Source organism: Pan troglodytes, chromosome 7 (assembly GCF_028858775.2).
Source record: "Pan troglodytes isolate AG18354 chromosome 7, NHGRI_mPanTro3-v2.0_pri, whole genome shotgun sequence".
NCBI lineage: Eukaryota > Metazoa > Chordata > Mammalia > Primates > Hominidae > Pan > Pan troglodytes.
In genome coordinates this window covers 81,265,124-81,282,688 of record NC_072405.2, presented here as the reverse complement: position 1 = coordinate 81,282,688, position 17,565 = coordinate 81,265,124, and the positions used below count along the sequence as shown (strand labels likewise).

At 37.7% G+C, this 17,565-nt stretch overlaps 1 protein-coding gene and 1 pseudogene across 1 annotated transcript in view; one reads left to right on the top strand and one right to left on the bottom strand.

Moving 5' to 3' along the window:
* KCNB2 (potassium voltage-gated channel subfamily B member 2) overlaps nucleotides 1-17,565 on the bottom strand; it is a 397,881-nt gene that overhangs the window by 307,375 nt on the left and 72,941 nt on the right. The window lies entirely within an intron of this gene.
* Nucleotides 5,584-6,450, top strand: LOC129135805 (HAUS augmin-like complex subunit 1; annotated as a pseudogene).

Sequence of the window (17,565 nt, the reverse complement as noted above, 5' to 3'; positions counted from 1 at the left end):
AACAACAGAGGCCTGGCATCTCACAGCTTCTGCGAGTCAGGAGTCTGGACACGGCTTCACTGGGTCTCCCACTAGTGTCTCACCAGGCTGCTATAAAGGTGTCTGTTGGTTGGTGCTGAGGTCTCCTATGGGGCTTGACTGGGAAAGGATCTGCTTTTGTTGGTGGAATTCAGTTCCTAATGTATGTGATCTTGAGGACTTCTATTTCTCACTAGCTGTTGGCTGGAGGCTTCCCTCAGCTCTAAGAGGCCACCCTCAGCTCCTGGCTAGGTGGGCTCCCAACACGGGCAGCCCACAGCATGGCAGCTGGCATCTTCAAAGCCAGCAAGGAGAGGCTCCAGCAGGAGGGGCACTGCGATGTTATGTGATATAACCAAGTACATCCCACTGCCTTTGCCCTACTCTGTTGTTTTTAAGGAAGTCACAGGCCCCATTCACATTTGAACACCAGGAGGTGGGGGTCATGGGGACCGCCATATCAATCTGCCTACTGCAATGCTCAACATGATGTGTTGACCAAACAAATGAATGCAGACTCACAGTATCTTGTTAGTGTGATCAGGTAGGGTTAATCTAAATTTTGAGTCCATTATTCAATTATAATTAGCATATTTTCCATTCCTTGTTCAATGAAAAAAAAAAACCCCATATCTCTGAGCAGAAACCATTTGTTAAAAGCCATCTCAGGCTTATGAAGAAGGTTTGAGAGACATCACAATGTACCACAGAACCATAATGTTATCTTTTTTGTTGTTGAAGAAAGTACTTCCCCAAGCACAAAAGGTTGAAATCCTGTGGTAGGCTAAAATCTGTCAGGAAAAAGGCACTTAATGTGTGCTTCTTCTTCGAGGATGTTTTCCCAGTTTTCTGAACATATAGATAATTGGAGAAGTTTTCTACCCGAACTATCCAATTCCATAGCTTTGACTGAGACACTAGCACAGAAAGCCAAGCATGCATGAGGCAGAATGAAGATATTTAAGAACTTAGCATATATTTGTAAAATAGCTTATGTTTAAGTAATTTACTAATATGAACATTATAGAGATTTGATTGATGTAAACAGAAGAGCAGAGTGAGTAGAGAAATGAGGAGGAGGCATGGCTCCTAATTCTGTCTCTAGTAACGATTTGTAGATAAGCTACCTACCAGCATAAGCACTCTTAACTAATGAACACATGCTTATATACTGATCAGGAAGCACTCAAGCATCTGGGGGGACATGAAAGAAAGGGGTGATCATGAGGGAACTAAGAAAGCTGGAGCCAGAAAGGACATTTGTACCAATGAGAGCCTGTCTTTGGGGCCAGCCTCAGTGGGTCTGATGCTTCACAACTGTGATTTGGGGCACCTAACTTCTTTATAAATCCATCTTCTCATGTATTAAATAAGGAGAGTAAAGACCTACCTGTAGTGGTTGTCATGAGAATTAATTAACCTAATACAGGTGAAGCTTTTTGAATATGACCAGGAAGACAAATGTGACAAATGAGTTATCTTTTTAATCTGGTCAGGGCCTCCTGTGTGCTGGGAGCCTGGTTCCTCTAAACTAGTTCACTAGGTTGTGACTCATATTTTCCCCTGATAACCTATCCACCTTCCTTCTATTTGTAAAACCTTTTTCAATTCTTTATTGTCCCTGAAATGTGTCCAGATGGTTTGGGTTCCAAAGTCTTCTATCAGAACAAACCAGAAACTGCAGATCACAGCCTTTGCTTTTCAATAAGTGACACTTGGTTTTCTTCCCCACTCTGTCCTTGATGCTGCTTCCTTGGGCTCAGAGGTATCTCCCTCTAATCGTCTCCAACCCTCCCCTTCAAAGCTGGAGTTAAGTCTCTGTACTCCTGGAATCAAAACAACTCCAGAAAGGCAAATAGCAAGAAGTGCCCCTAAATTGTGACAGGCATCGCTACAATTTAAGTTGATAGAAGGAATTTATTTGCTTCCTCCAGCTTTGGGGATAACTTTCACCAAATCAATACAGCCAGAGAAAGTTAACCTCAACACTGATTGACTCTGACTGACTGGAACAGAAGTCTTTACAACAGAAATGCTGCAGTGAAATGGCAGTATAATTAACACTCAGTCAATGAAGACACACCAAAAATGATATTTGTAAACCTTCAGTTTCCTTCTTATTGTATTCTGATTTTGGTAAAATCAGAATTTGGGGCCCACTCCCTTGTTTTATAGATAGAGAAATTCGAGCTCAGGTAGATGGTGTCTTGAATAAAACCACATGGCAAGTTCTAGCAGGAGCTGGAACAGATCCCAAACAGAAGTGCTGGTGTCTGGGGGCTCTCAGAGCTTTACTACGGGACTTTCTTACAGGTAACTAAGATGCATGGAGCATTTTAGTAGATAGGGGTCGGAGATAAACCCACTTCAAACCAAATTCCACTGAATACAGGTTATGTTTTAGTTAACACTGTTATATAGACCAGAACAATTAAACAATAAGCTCTCTTAACAGATTCTTACATAATCCTATGGCATAAACCCTAGACTAACTTTCAAAGAAGGTGCACAGTAGAGTTTAATTATCTAGATTATTCACATCCTTCTTCATTCCATTCTTTTTTTTAATTTACCTAAAGTATTCAGATTAATTAACCATTTTTGGAAGCTTGACACAGAAAAAGGGCTTTCATCCCCATCTCACTGTGCAGCTGTACAAAGATGTTTATTCCATCAAGGTTGATCATGATATTCATATCACATTAATTCAGCTGTTCTCTATGATGGCAGATTATGTTAATACCATGTTTGAATGTCTCCTATTATTGGAGGGTCAAGAAATGCTCCAATTAGTCTCAATACTCTTGGATTACAGTGAAAGACTGTGTAGATGTTATTGAGAAGACTAGTTACAGAGGTAGGCTTTTCTTCTTCTGAAATCACTTATACGCCACTTAAAATGTCTATAACATATTGAAACTATGCAAACATTTTGATTCCTATTTTTTCAGAACAAAAAAAGGCCTCAGAAAAGTCAAACACTGTCTATTTTCTGTGTACATTCCATAAGGATTAGACTGTTATCTTATTTATCAATTTATCCCCAACATTTCCCAGAGGGCTTGGTAACATCATAGATACTCATGAAATATGCACTAATTGACAAAACGATTTTTAAAAAATTGATTATAGATAATACAAACATATTTTAAAGGGAAAACTGTTCACCATATATAATTTGTCTGAGGGTCTAATAGAGCAGGTGAAATAACATGAAATAGGAAAATGTTGCCTATGCTTGAGGTTACATGAATACTACAAACACTTATGAGATGTATGAAGACCAGCTTTCAACATTAAACTGAGAGACAACTTTTCAAAATCAGCTTCAAAGGATAGTGAAATCATGCCACAGATTTCGTTAGATCCTTATTTTACTTGTGTAATTCATTGAGAATTTTAGTCTAAATTTTATTAAAACTGTGGTGTTAACGCCAGATTATTTCTGTAAAAAGAAAATGACTGCTAATTAAAATGAGTGCAGGCTCAAGGGGATGGATAGCCCATTCTCCATGATGTGATTATCACACACCGCATGCCTGTATCCAAACATGTCATGTACCCTATAACTATATACACCTACTATGTACCCACAAACATTAAAAATAAAAAATTATAAATAAATAATTAAAAATGAGTGCAGGGAAATGTTCAAGTCAAGTGATGTCATTACTATGGTATAAAAAGACAAAACAAACCAACTTTCTGGGAAGCAAGAGAAACAACCATTAGCTGAACTGATGATGGTGTCAAGTTGTTATACTCCATTCCATCTTTCAAGCTTTTTGAGAAAACAGATCTGGAAGCTGGGATCTGGACTGGGGGATTTGATCCTTCTGCGGATCTTGACTACCACGTCCTCCACATATACCACCAGATGGCAGAAGCTTCTTGGTATGTATGGGAGGTCGTTACTGACACGTTGGGATTGAGTCACTTGGAACAAATAAAAATATACAGGTCAGAAAGGGTTAAGAGATGAAATGTACATATGTTAGCAGGATTCTTTTAAAAACACATTCCCATAAACTTGTGGTCTTATTTCTTGCATCAAAAGTGAAGACTCATATAAACAGAATCACTTTTATATTAATATTTCCTATTCTGGAATATTCACGAACCAGATGGTTAGGTTTCACAGAAAAACAAAAAATTCTCAGAAAGACAAAAGTCCAGAGACCACATTCACTTGTGTCTAAGGGCCTAAAACGTAATCCAATGAATTAATGTATCTAAAACGTAGTACTGGCCAGACACAGTGGCTCATACCTGTAATCCCCACACTTTGGGAGGCCGAGGCGGGTGGATCAACTGAGGTCAGGAGTTTGAGACCAGCCTGGCCAACGTGGTGAAACCCCGTCTCTACTAAAAACACAAAATTAGCCAGGTGTGGTAGCAGGCACCTGTAATCTCAGCTACTCGGGAGGCTGAGGCAGGAGAATCACTTGAATCCGGGAGGCAGAGGTTGCAGTGAGCCAAGGTCGCACCATTGCACTCCAGCCTGGGCAACAAGAGCGAAACTCCATCTCAAAAAAATAAAATAAAATAAAATAAAATACAGTACTGGAAGGCCTTCCAACTTTGGACAACAATGTTGCTAAAGGGAAAGGCTTCAGTTAGAAAGGGACAGTGGGCTTTATCACAGACAAGCTTCAGAGGGCACTGAAATGTCTCCCTCTCCTGCACATGTTAGTTCATTTGTATCCTTTAGTTCCAGTAATTTAAGATCTATTAACTACTTCTAGATAGCACTAACTGATATGGTTGATCTTGCAGAAGAGGGACCCAGGTTTGAATCAGCATGTGCTATTAAACGGCCTCTTCTTTTCAGGAGGTGTCTTTGCAGTAGATTCTGGAGAAACAATGATCAGGCTCTCTGGCAGAACATCTAAACTGCCTGTTGGATTTCTGTCTTCCTTGGCAACATTATATTTTAACTGTTTCCCTGTAGAGTAACCAGAAACTTTTGTTTCTCTAAAGTAGTGCTATGTGATGGAAATAGACTAACTTTTTTGGAAGAGGTATTTTTAAAAGTAGATGTAAACAGGTGAAATTAATTTTAATAATATATTTCATTCACCACAGTATATTCAAAATATTATTGCAGCATGCAATCAGTATAAGAATTTATAAATGAACTATTTCCTTTTTTGTTGTAAGTCTTTAAAATAAATTTGCTGTGTATTTCACACTTATAGCACATATTAATTCAGACTAGCTACATTTGAAGAGTTCAGTAGTTACCATATTGGATAGTTACCACAGCTCTAAGGTATCAACATCTCCAATGAATAACTAAATCCTTTAATAAATCATATCAACCAAATGGTTTTGAAACTTTTTACTGTTACAGTTTTGAAGATTATTTTGTTACCTGAAGCTAACTGACCATGTCTGTACACCGTGAAATATTGAGAAACTCTTTTTTTGTGGATGATAAGATTTAGATAAAATAAAATTTGAAGATAATAAAATAAAATTCTTGAAATGAAAATTAGTAAATAAGGGGCTTGCAGGGCACTTCTTCCTTGAGGAGTTCCGTGTGAAGTGGCAGGAGTGGCAGCTATGGAGCCCCAGGAGGAGAAAGAGGTGCAGGTTGCTGTGTGATTAAAAAAAAAAAAAATGGAGTAATCCCATTTACCTCATACCCATACTCAAAATCTCATACCCATAGTATGAGGTGAACCTATGAGTTAGAGATTTTACACCACCTTTTAGAATGCAACAAGCTCCAGGACAGGGATGTCTACCTGGTAATACATGACTTGAAACAGGCAGAAAGCAAGTGAATATAAATCAGAAGCCAAGCCTCTTCAAGACCTTCTCATGGAGAGTGTGAACTTTTCCCCTGCCAATCTCTCCAGCACTGGTTCCAGGTATCTGAATGCTTTGGTTGACAGCACATCGCCCTTGAAACTAAAGATACCTCACTAGCTAGGTTTATCCCTGCAGTGAATAATTCGACATCTGATCTTTCAAACAAAATCCCAAACTGAAGAAATCAAGATTGAATGGGAAAATCTTGAAAAAAAACTAACTGCAACATTAATATTGGAAAAATGTCAAAAAGAGGATCTCAAGAAAGTAGAGTTTCATTTGTCTTTGGAAAGGGTCAAAGTCGACGGTCATCTTCAGAACAGGGATGTTCTAAAAACAAAGTCAGTGGAGTTCAGATTTGAAATCAAAGCTGCAGAGGAGTCACTTTCAGCCAGAGGCATGGATGCTTCTCCATTTCATCAGTCCCTAGTAGCGGTATCAGAGAAACTGGCAGAGTTAAAACAATAGACCATACCTTTGAAGAAAAAAATGGAGTTCTATTTAGATTTAATGCTGAATCCATCTCTTGCTCAAGTGAAAATTGAAGAAGCAAAGAGAGAATTAGGTAGCACTGAAGCTGAACTTACAAAGAAAGTAGACACAATGGAACCGTGACCAGAGTCAAATAAACATCATTTTCCTTAAAAAAGTAAATTGAATAGGACTTTACAGGCTTCCTTTTTCCTCTTGTAATTGCTTAATAATGTAATTTCTGTGTTTTTAGAAGAGATAATAATGTCATAATTGATCAAATCATGGTTTCTTGTTGTGTATAGCAGTTTCTGTGTCCAAATATACAATGTTCGTATTAAAATACCTTTTCTCTGAAAAAAATGAGTAACTAAAATTCTTTCACTAGTGTTCTATTTCAATATAACTGCAAAATAATAAAAATTTATGTTTATTAAAATCTTGTAGTTTTATCAACTAGTTGGATACATGACAACACAGCAAACATATTTTTAAACTAATACTTAGGGTGAATTAATAGGCAAGAAAAAGAAGGAGAGTTTCTCCGATTCTAAGGGTACAAGACCTCAAAAATAATTTGGGGGCACTATTTGGTTTTGATCTTGAGCTTACTTCTCTGCTTCTAGTTCCTACAGAAACCTGAATCATTTGGGATGTTAGTTCTTTGGGATTTTTTTTTTTAACACACATGTGCATCTTGCAAGGATTATGAACTAATGTCAGTCTACATTGACATCTCGGTAGGCATTTTTAGCTTTCCCACCATACAGATGCAGCCACACAAGGGGCTGCAGGAGAAACAGCAGTGTGTGCAGGTACCAAGGTGAGTGGGAGGCTGTGCAGCACCAGCAACTGCATAATGAAAGACTCCAGATGTCACTGCCGATGCTCCATGCTGTGAGCCCTGAAGTCGTTCCACCACATAGTTATAACCCTCACTAAAGAGCTTCAGACGCCGCTTAAATAATATTATGGTGTGTGTTTTCTAAAATAGGCTGTAGACAGCACTTGCCAAAATTTCCTCTATTTTTAATTAGTTGTTTATTACTTGGGGCCGGGGCCGGGGGGGAGGTGGCGAATTTAGCATCTGGGAAAACCACTAGATGGAGAGTTTATAAGTAAGGGGAAGGCATGCAACCTGGATGAGTAAGACAAACAGGGTCAGTTCCAAGTAGCAGTGAAATAGTGACTGAATAATTAAGGGTCTATCGTAAAAATGTCCACTAATCAAAATGAGCTATAGTCTACTGTCATTTTTTTTTTTTTTTTGCACTTCTGTGATGCTAGCCTATACTGACAAAAATGCACTGGTTTCTGCTCCACGTTGAATAAGTGAGGACCAAATGGAAATTTCAGGGCATGGAAGTTGATCCTGCCACTCAAAGATGAGAGTTCTTCAGGTCTTTCTGGAGTTGGATGGAGAAGGCAGAACATCTGATTTGGGTGCCAAATCCCCGCCTTTCTAAAACAATGTTCTCTTGCCTCCATCTCAAATCCTGTCCTTGCCTATTTTCCTTTTCTCTCTGCAACATACATCACTGGCTATTTTTGTTTTGGAATTGGAAATAAGAGTGTTTTCTTCCAAAATACTGCTCAGACACCAGGTGGGAAACTATCATGTTGGAAAGATGGGAGGATTGGGGCAACATTAGTATACAGGTTTCAGGCAGAAGGTGACATAAGGATACCTCCTAGCTAAGAAAAGTGGAGGAAAGAGAGGGAAATGAAAAGGCACAGACCATTTCCCCCTGACCCTGGCCTCACAGATGTGTCTGTGACCCTTTATTATTCAGTCACTATTTCACTGCTACTTGGAACTGGCTTGCATAAATCACAATTGAGCAGACACCTGGCTCGAGGTGTGAAGCCACAGAGCATTACGAGAGAGAGGAATTGTGGAAGCCATTTAGTTAAGCAATGTGTAAGAGCCGTGAGATCCATTTAAGCCCCTCCAATCTTCCTCCATCAGATTTCAGTAATAGGCAAAGGACAGAATACAGAGCTCTGAGAAAACTGTGCCTATTATATTAACTCCTCCTCTTCATATATGCAGTAAATATTTATTAATTTTCTCTCTGTGCTCCAGGTATACCTTCAGGTCCTAGAAAGAGCAACAACCTAAATAGGCAAAAGTCCTTGCTCTGATAACCTTTGCATTCCATGGGAAGAGGAAGACAGTAAATAAATGCATACACAGATAAGAAAATTTCAGACAGTGCTACATGAAATGAAGTGCTTGACAATTCAGACAGTGCTTTGAAAATGAAGCCAAATAAAGTGATAGAGATGAAAGGGGTTCCTTTGCATGGGGTAGTTTGATGAACCCTTAGAACCACATTTAATATATGAACTGAGACCTGAATGAAAAAAGAAAAAAGCCTAAGAGCTAGAGAATTTTATACAGGCTGAGATGTGGCTGACTTTGGTGATTTAAAAGTTTCATAAACATTGGAATAAAAAAAGCCTGGTAAGATTAACTCTTAACACTCATGAGGTTATTATATGTGACACTGTTTTGTTGTTAGCTTCCACTAGCCATAAGCATGCCACTTGCACAATCAAAATCCATAGTGATTTTAAAATTACAGCTATAGTTCTACTGCAGATCTAATTTTATACCAATTCTAAATGGAAGCTTGAATGGGCAAGAAATAAAAGCTGACAATTTGGAAAGGCCCTCCACTTAATTTCAACAAAATGTGCAAACTCAAAAGGAATCCTTCGACTTAAAACCTAAGCGAGAAAAGGTGACATGATTGAGAACCTTAAAATGCCTGAATCTCTTCATGTACCTCAGAAAAGCTTTTTTTCCCCTTGTCAATAGGTAGCCTTGGGTTTCATGAACTGGAGATAAAGATTGAGATAATCCTGTACAAGGCAGCCAGCATTTCAAAAGCAATAAATTATTTTCTGCTCAACTTAAACTTAAATTATCTTTTGTTCACTAACTTACAAAACTTATCAAAGCAAGTTATGATACTTGCAGCTGAGAGCTTAAAGACTCTACTGAGAATGAATCTGTTGATCTTATCTGACTTTCTTCCTTCATCTATTTATTTCATTCACTCACCTTTAAAAACTGTGCCTTACTTGGGCAAAGAAAACTTTTTTGCCCTATTCAACTTGTTATAAACTTTCCAAATTTTAGAGTACAGTAGAGGTATCAAAGTTTCCAGCCTACAATATATGATTTTCCACATTATTCGCTCTTAGTAATCCCCCAAAACACACCCATCCCCAGTGATCTGGCCTCTTAAGGGGCAGAACAGCAGTTTTCAAAATGTGGCCCAAGGGACCAACCAGCTCTAACCAATCACCTGTATGTTTGTTTAAAATGCAGATTTCAGGCTCCACCATGGGCCAAATAAACTAGAAACTTATGGTGCAAAACCTTGAAATCTGTATTTTAAACCAGTACCCTAGGGAATTCTCGTACAACTGAGAAGCCAAACTACAGAGGATTAAAGGCAGTTTTTGCTTCATCTTGTGCCTCGTATGCCCCTCAGTGTGTGATTTCAGAGCCATGTAGCAGTCGGTATTAAGCAGAACCACAGGTTGCCAAGTGCTTTCACACACAACATCTTGTTTCATTCTCATAACTACCCTGTGAGAGGCAGACAGGTCCGTGAGTTTCATTTTGGAGATAAGGGAACCTAGATTCAGAGAAAACAAATGATGTATCCATTATATGTAATTAGTAAAAGGCAGACTTGGGGCTGTTTCAGGTCTACGGAGCTCCATGCTCCTGTTTTCTGGACAGGCCTTCTTTTCCCTACCCACTGCAAACGTGGAGTCCAAGGGCCTGCTCAGGCAGCTGGTGTTATGTGGGGAGGTTTGGCTCTCCTCATGGTGTGAACTGATGCTGCTTCCTTAGCCACTTCTATCATCTGCTCATAGGGTCCTGCCTCCCAGGGATACATAGTCTCTGCTTCTTTGATATTTTTGGTCCCTCAAAAGTATTTCAGCATTTAGCCACCTAGCTCACATGGGCCATTGTGTGGTTATATGTAAGTTATGGCATCTCTGAGTCTCCAAGGAAATCATGTCTCCTCTGAACTTTTCTGTCAGGATGGAGTGGGGACAGGAAATTATTTAAGAAATGAAAGAAGACGTTTTCAGAAAGGACAGAACCAATGGAAGGGAGACAAAGACTTTGAGCACCTAGTCACAAGATGACAGATTTAAAGCATCCTGAAGCAATGCTTATTAGAAAAGTCCTATAAGAGCAGGAGCCCTTATAAACACCTACTCTTCAGCACAGAGAACAAGAGCAATTGTGTCCACTAACTACAACAGTCAGAGACTGGCATCTATGCTGCTGCGCTCAATCCCCCATTTCACTGTGCGATCTCATTTCACTGTAAGAACAATATGCTCAGGTGAGGAGGATTCCTTTAACAGCACAAGAAATTGAGTTTCCAATTTAAAAAACCTTGTCTACCTTCACAGGGCTATTAGAGTAGAGCTAGGATTTGAACCCAAGTCCTCTCTGATTCCACACCTACCATCATGCATTGACCCTTTAGGATGACAACAAATCCTTCAATGGTAGAAACTAATATAAAGACATCATAGATATCTTTCTGTATCTATAAAATACATACATTTAAAATTAAAAGGTGTTTCCTTGCTGTTTGGCATCCAATCAATATCTAATAAAACTATTTTTACCCAATAAACAGCACTGGGAGAAGAGGTTGTGATGTTATCAGAAACAAGAGCTGCCTACTGCAGATTGTACATTACACTCTTTTTCAGGAGCAAAACTAATTTACATCAATGTGTGACTAGCTACGTTTCCTCATCCTTCCTAGCAGAAAGGCAGCATTTCTACAGGAGAATCCACTGCTACCTGACTAAATTTAGATCGTCCACATTTATGCTTTGAGTTGGTGTCATTATCTCAGCAACAGTGTGGGAGTTTAAACCCATAATCTCTGCGTATTGAGAACGGGTAAGATCCCATCTGAATAACTGCAAGAGCTCAAGAAATTCACTCTTTCACGTTACTTCATTCTGGTGATGAATTTTAAATGTGGACCATTCTGAATTTACAGCAGAAGAAAGGAACTCTGCTAACTGAATGCTCAATGTGCCAATGACAGCAACTAACAAGTGCACTGTTCAACCACATCAAGGGTTTACAATGGGACTACAATGGAGGCGTGAATATGGTCATCGGATACCCCTGAGTGGCTAGGAAAGGCCAATGTGGATTGAAATTCACTTCTGGTAGTACAGCTTAGACTGAGGGATGATGTATCACCAACTGAACACACTCCACAGATGGTCAGATCTTAATACATAGTGAAACATTAATTTGATATAACAGGAATTTTATTTTTATATTTTGTTTCTTCCAAGTCAAATGCTGCTGAAACATGGAACTACTTAGAAATATCTGTCTAGGTGTGTAAGACAAATCTTCATAGTCTGTCAGCGACTCAATGTATATTGGATAACAGTGTGAAAGATACTTAAAACATTGTTTTTTGAGGAATATAAATTCAGTCATCATAGACATAGTGGCAGGTTCCCTAAGGACTTGCAGAGGCCAGATGTGATCGCCTGCTTTGTTGGTTTTGCTTGTTTGTAGGGTTTTTTTTCTTGCTATGATTGAATTTATCTGGAGATAATTGCCTGTTTGAAATCCACTGTTTTCACTTTTATTTTCAGCTTATCTTTCTAAATTCAGATTTACTCTCTCTGGCCATAGTGTGGAAAACACAATAATGATACAGTGGGACAGAAACAGACAGTCCATATGTAACCATGGGGCAGTTCTTGAGCCATTGTTATGTAGTTTTCTTTTATTCCATGACACTTATTTGTGAGATTGTGTGCATGTGTGTTCACATGGCACATATGTAAATAAAATAATGCTAACTTGATAGAAATGTTATTTCCACAGGAGAGCATATCTTCTAACAATACTGTCATATTTAATTTTCCAAAAATGTTAAAACATAGAAAATCTAACTTTGATATCTACTGAAAAGAACATTCCTGCTGATTTTCTCATGCTGTACTTTATATTAAAAAAATAATTCTTAGCAAGTTAAAACTTGAAAAAGCTTAGAAGTTCTAAGGACCAAAATCATACTTGTCTCAGGAAAAATCAATTATTTCATCCAGTAGCATTCAGATGTCCATTTTACCTCCACAAAGCCCAAGGCAACTGTTTCTGTTCATCTTGTTCTAGACTTTGACCCTGATGTCTCAGTTCCTAACACTGTCTGCTTCAATGTGTTTATTATGAAGACCTAAATTAGAACCAGATTTTCAGGGGCAAGTGTTTCTAACTACCATAGCATCTTCCATGATGTAATTTGCTTAAAGAGATGGAAAACTTAAAGAAGGAAGGAAGCAGGGCAAAATGTCATCAGTATGAATGACAAAGAACTGGAAGCGACATCTGACTCTAGAAATTCACCAGCAAGTCTTCCATTAAGTTTTATTTTACTTCCTTGTGTTTTCAAAGATTATGTTGCTTATGTTTACATTTACTAAAGTTGAGTATCTGTATAACAAGTCTTTGGTCACTTGTGGACAGGTTAAATGTCACTCTTCACTGAGAACACTGCATTGTTCAATCCTTTGATTTTAGAACAATAAATCATTTATATGTGTTAATTAAGTTGGAATGGGGCAATAGTCAGGCTTATGATGTTAATGCTTACTATCACTGGAACTGCTGTGAATTAAGAAGTCACAGAATTTATTGATGGTAAGTTTCAAGTAAAATCTTATAATGATTGCATGGGATATACTGCTTGAGAGTATCTGAAGTTTTTATGGAGTTTTTAGGTTTCTATATACTATTTCACTTGAACTCAAGAGTGAGCGAGCTGGCATTACTTTTTCTATTTTAAATAACAGTTTGCGTTTAAGGATTTTTTTGACATGTTTCAGGCAAAAATATTAACTAATTGATTAATAGTTATTTAGTCCTTGTCACAAATCCTATTGTTCCCATTTGAAAATGAAGAAAGTGAGGATCCAGAAAAAAGAAATGGGTTTCTTAAGGTTGGGCAGCAAGTGGGCTACCCAGGATTTTAAGCCAAACTGGAGTGAGCCAATGCCCGATCTTTTTTATTCTCAGGTATCACCAATATAAGGCAAAAAGTTGCAATTGGCAGAACAATACACTTAAAAGGTGCTATGAAATAGAAGGTATCCCTTCCATAGTCCATTGTAAAGAGCTCAGTGTGCCATGCAGTAAACAGCAAAGCCGGTTGCTACACACATCCTCTCTGCCTTCCTGTTCCTAAAAAGATCATGGGCAGTCCTCATGGCAAGGGAGTCTTTCTCATCATAGAAAATACAGATCATTGAAAGTCCATATTGCAAGATACAAACGTCGTAGGTGATTAAAATAACAAGGGAGATGTTGGCAGATTCAGATACCGAACTTCAGTGTGCTGGGGTCACAAATACCCAAGAGTTGCAAGCTTGAAAGCAGTGAGTCAACTCTGTTCCCAGGGGAGCATCTGAAAATACGGTGACCCTATCTACATTTAAGAGACTTGTTTAGATAATTTTTATTACAAAAGACTTTTTGTGAAAGGTATTGGCAAAATTAATACAGGTATCTATCTTGTAATATTAATCCACTTTAAAAATGATATTTTAACATCATCCATACGCATAATTGTCAGGAATCTATAAGAAAATACTAATAACATTCTGAGGATTAAAAGATGGGTCTCAGTTTCAAAATGGATAGCACATAGATTTTCTTTTTCCTTTTCTTCAGTGCTCCCTACTCCCTACAATCCAAGATTCATAAATTTAGAGCAATCTCAACATACATGTCTTGATTCATTGACTGAGCCCATTATTTTCATCAGGTCAGTGATAAAGTCAATGTTTTGAACGTGTTCCCTCAACCCTAGGGCAGGCTGAAAGGTCATTACTGATTGGAGACAAAATCATTTTTTCTGACAAATCTGATCTCATTGGATTTCACCTGAGGTCTTTCTGTTACCCCTTCAGTGAGATAAGCTGCCTGTCTTGCTTTTATAGGTTTTTAATTACCAAAATCCTGTATGTTACATAAACCACTTGTCTTCTGAATTTACTCATTATAATAGTTATTTGCCTTCATTTTCCTTTAGAATGATTCAGTTTTTAATTTAATGATGTCTGAATTCCTTAACCACATTTTAAAATGAGACTAATAATAAACCTTACATCATAGAGTCAGTTGTGAGGATTAATACGTTACTAAATTTTTTAAGTATTTAGGACAGTGCCTTGCATATAGAAAGTGCTATCTATTTTTTGGGTTGCTATTATTATGAGTGTTATTTTTATTGCATACATAAGAGATCATATCCCTAACCTTTTGTTAGGCATAATTTGTCTTAGAAATTTCAGGAAGAGGCAAACAAATTGCATACCTAGGCTTTAAAAAATACTACTTGGTGAACATAAATAAGAAAAAATATGAGGAAAATCTTCATGTTATCCTAATTTCATTGCTTAAAGTCTAGATTCTGTTTTAAACTTTTTCCTTAACTTAGTTTAGAGTTTGGTTTTTAAGCACATCAGTTGGAGGAAGAAATCCCACTGATTTAAGCAAGAACACTCGAATGCTAAACCCTTCATGCAGAGGGGATTATATTTCAGTACAACATCTACTTTTCAAGAGATGTGATTTGGAGAGCTTTAAGAGTCATTATCTTTTCTCTCCAACAACTCCCTGCTCTAATCCTTTTCTATTCATTGATTTGAAGATTTTTTTTTTCCTGTTGTCTTATCCCAACCCTGTGGTCAGAAAAGTCACCAAATTTTTTTGAAATATTATTAAGTGATTACACTTTAGAAGGTACAACAAAAATCTATTTTAGGTTTTCAGTATCTTTTACATAAGAAGAAAGAAGAGAGCCAGAGCCACAGTTTGTACAACTCCAGAGAGAGCTGTGAAAATATTCCACGTGAACAGCAGCCCCTGAATGCTGGACTTCAATGTAATGATGTCCTGGGTCTGCGCAGTGTGGCAGCACTGAAGATGTCTAGATGATAATGCTTTATTCGACTGGGGACTTTAATGAAAAATGATTTACATAAGTGCACACATAAACATAGTGCTCTGTAGTCTAAAATATTTTACAAATATTCCAAGAACTACAAATAAAATTATACTAAGTTGATCCTAATTGACATTATAATATACAATATTAAATATTCCTTCCTTGGTGTTTTTGCCTGATACCAGATTCTGCTGTAAATTCCAAATCGGATATTATCTATGTCTACTCTAGCTTATGTTCAAGCACAAATAAAAGGGCAACAGAAAATTCTAATAACATTCATTGTAGAAAAAACTCTTGTCTCTAATGAAAATTATAAACTCTAGTGCAGATATCTATTATGCTAATTTTTTGATTCAGAAAGAATACATTTTTTTCTTCTTCTATGGTTAAATGTAACTCACTTCATAACGGAACTTCTTGAAAAAGAAGTGTTGACTGAAATTTTATGAATCGCATAAAACTTGAAAATGCTTCAAGAGAGTTTGTTTTTCAGCATTACTCTTAAATCAGTTTTGAAAGCAAATAATTATCAACTACTGCTATATTGTCCTATGTGCTACATGCACTTATGAGAGTGCATGTGTGTGTGAGTGGTAAGGACATACTTGACCTAAGAAACATGGACCAAGGTCCTAGCTTTGAATATTTAATTAGCTACTATATGATGTTGAACAAATTCTCTTCAATGCTCTGGGTCTCAGTTTCCTCATCTTTACAAATGAAAGAGGTGTTAGACCATAACCTCTCATACTTCTTCTCATTCTAATCCTCTATGAAACAATTCTACTCCCCACTACATCACTTGTGCCTAAGATTATACTTCATCATAGAAAATTACTTGTTATACATAATTGCACTAAATTGTTATCAAGTAAAATCACTTGTCTGAACATCTTAACTCCTCCTTGTAACCATCCTTTTAAGATCTTTGGATGGTTGACATCAATATGATAACTGGTGAAGCCCAAACTTCACAAGTTGGGCCAAGTTGTGAAGCTATGTACTCTTAACTACTAGTTTCGAGTTAATTCATGTGCCCAGTGGTGGCCTAAATGTGGCTGAACTGATGTCTCATCTCTTGCTTTCTGAGACATTCTTATCTCTCATCTTGGAGAGACTCCATTGTAATTTCTATTCTTTATCAGTTTCCTTTGCTGGCCCTCTCCCCCTGCTGGATACCTCACCATTGGTGGTACCCTGAGGCTAGCTTCTTCCCTTGTGTCTTCTCTCTAGCTTCCAGGAGCACACCCACAGGCATCTCTAACTTACAGCCTTTACTTCCCCATCTCCAGTTCCACAGCCCTCATCCAAGGCATCAGCACCTCTCAAGTACCTGTTTCAACAGCCTCCCAACATGTTCTCTGTTACCCCTCTTGCTACCCTAGACTCCACTTTCCAAACAGGGGCTAGAGTAATTTTTTAAAAATAGAAATTGGATAGCATAATACCTCTGTTTTAACCCCTCCATTGCCTGCCCACAGCAGTCAGAACAAGTCCTGCCTCCTCTGCCTGCCTCTCTGCCCACTCTCACCTCCCTATTCCAGCCAGTCCACTTCCACCAGGAATGCCCACCCCCATCTGCCACAGATGTGCACAAAGCAGACTCCTTCTCCAAGGGGCTTTCTTCAACCTCAAGATCTGGAGGAGCCACCCAGAAGTCTCTATCACATCACTCCACTTTGAAATCCCTGAAGAGCTCATTAATATCTGAAAAATTTTCAGATCACTAACTCTTGCCCCCATGAGAATATAAGCTCCATTAGGCAGGACATTATCTGCCTGGTTCCTGCTCAAATGCTGGCTCTTTGACCAGTGCCTGACATACAGCAGATGGTCAATAAATGTTTAATAATGATGAGTGGATGAATTTCTGTATTTTTATGTACTAACCCAGTTAAATAAGTCACTTTTATTTCATAATTATAATTTTATAATTCAAAATGTTACACAAATTAAATTTTATTTCTAGTGTTTTATATTGTTATTCAAACTTGCTTTAGTCCTAAATTAAGTGCATATATGGGTCTCTATTTTATAACAAATAAAATTTTTTCTAAAAGCAATTATTCAATATGGAAATGATAAAATTTTAGAGACTAGAGGAGAATTTTCTATAGCTATATCTGAGGATTAAAGAACACTTTCTAAACAGATCATAAAATATAAATCACAAAATATTTCCTTGCTTATTGTATTACTGTTAGGCACAGAGACACTTACA